Below are 1,434 nucleotides of genomic sequence, written 5' to 3' on the forward strand. Positions count from 1 at the left end.
CTGCAAGTCTACGGTCCTAAAATAACTATTATCAGAACATTACTATTGACAACAACACAACTTCTGTTTTATGACGTGGTGTGCAGAGCTACTTTTGTATAATTGTAATTTACCATGCTAGCTACTATTTTAGTGTTATACTTGTATTTTAATAGATCTAGAAGGGTTGTTTCTTGTTTTTGTGTGTTTTTTAAACTTTCCAACGTGTATACTACTTAGATTGGAGAGGAAGGCCAACAAAATGGTTGAAGTCATCCAAATCATAGACTGCTCTCTCTGCCTCTGCACGGCAAGCGATACCAGAGCGCCAAGTCTAGGTCAAAAAGGTTCCTTAATAACAGCTTCGACCCCGAGTCATAAGACTGCTGAACAATTAATCACGTGGCCACCCGGAGTATTTACATTCACACACCCTCCCCCCCTTTGTTATTACACTTCTGCTACTTGCTGTTTATTATCAATGCATAGACACTTTACCCCAACCTAAATGTACAAATGACCTGGACTAACTGTACCCCCGCACATTGACTCGGTACCGATACCGAGCCTCCTTATTGATATATATATATAGCCTCCTTATTGATATTTTTTGTATTACTTTTTATTTCATTGTTTACTTTATTTAGTAAATATTTTCTTAACCAACTAGGCAGTTTAAGAAATATAGTTAAGGGCTTGTAAGTAATTAATTACGGTAAGATCTACCTACACCTGTTGTATTTGGCGCATGTGACAATAAAAATGTGATGTCATTTGATTGGCTGTATACGACTTTAACGTTAAATCTAATTTCACTTTACAGAACCTTATATTTAAATAGTATGTTTGTTTATTATTATGCATGTCTTCTATAATAATAACAATAGTATCTGCATTGGCTGCTCCTGTGTGTCTTAATTATCAYCGAGGTGTCCCTAAAAAGGTGYGATGCCGTCTGGCCCGGTAACCTTGCGAGGGTTAACATGCTTAAATGTCTTACTGAAGTCGGCCACGGAGAYGGAGAYCACACAGTCCTTGGTAGTGGCCTCGTTGGTGGCKCTGTGTTATCCTCAAAGCAGGTGTCCCTGTCTGCACATCATGTTTGTGTCTCAAATGGAATTGTATTTCCTAAATAGTGCCCTACTTTGATCAGGGGCCATGGGGTCAACAGTAGTGCACTATATGGGGCTGTGGTCTAAAGTAGTGCACTATATAGTGCTGTGGTCTAAAGTAGTGCACGATACAGGGCTGTGGTCTAAAGTAGTGCACTATATAGGGCTGTGGTCTAAAGTAGGGCATTATATAGGCCTGTGGTCTAAAGTAGTGCACAATATAGGGCTGTGGTGGTCTAAAGTAGTGCACTATATAGGGCTGTGGTCTAAAGTAGTGCACTATATAGGGCTGTGGTCTAAAGTAGTGCACTATATAGGCCTTGGTCTAAAAGTAGTAGCAGCA

This window comes from Salvelinus sp. IW2-2015, unplaced genomic scaffold, assembly GCF_002910315.2.
Source record: "Salvelinus sp. IW2-2015 unplaced genomic scaffold, ASM291031v2 Un_scaffold7456, whole genome shotgun sequence".
Taxonomy (NCBI): domain Eukaryota; kingdom Metazoa; phylum Chordata; class Actinopteri; order Salmoniformes; family Salmonidae; genus Salvelinus; species Salvelinus sp. IW2-2015.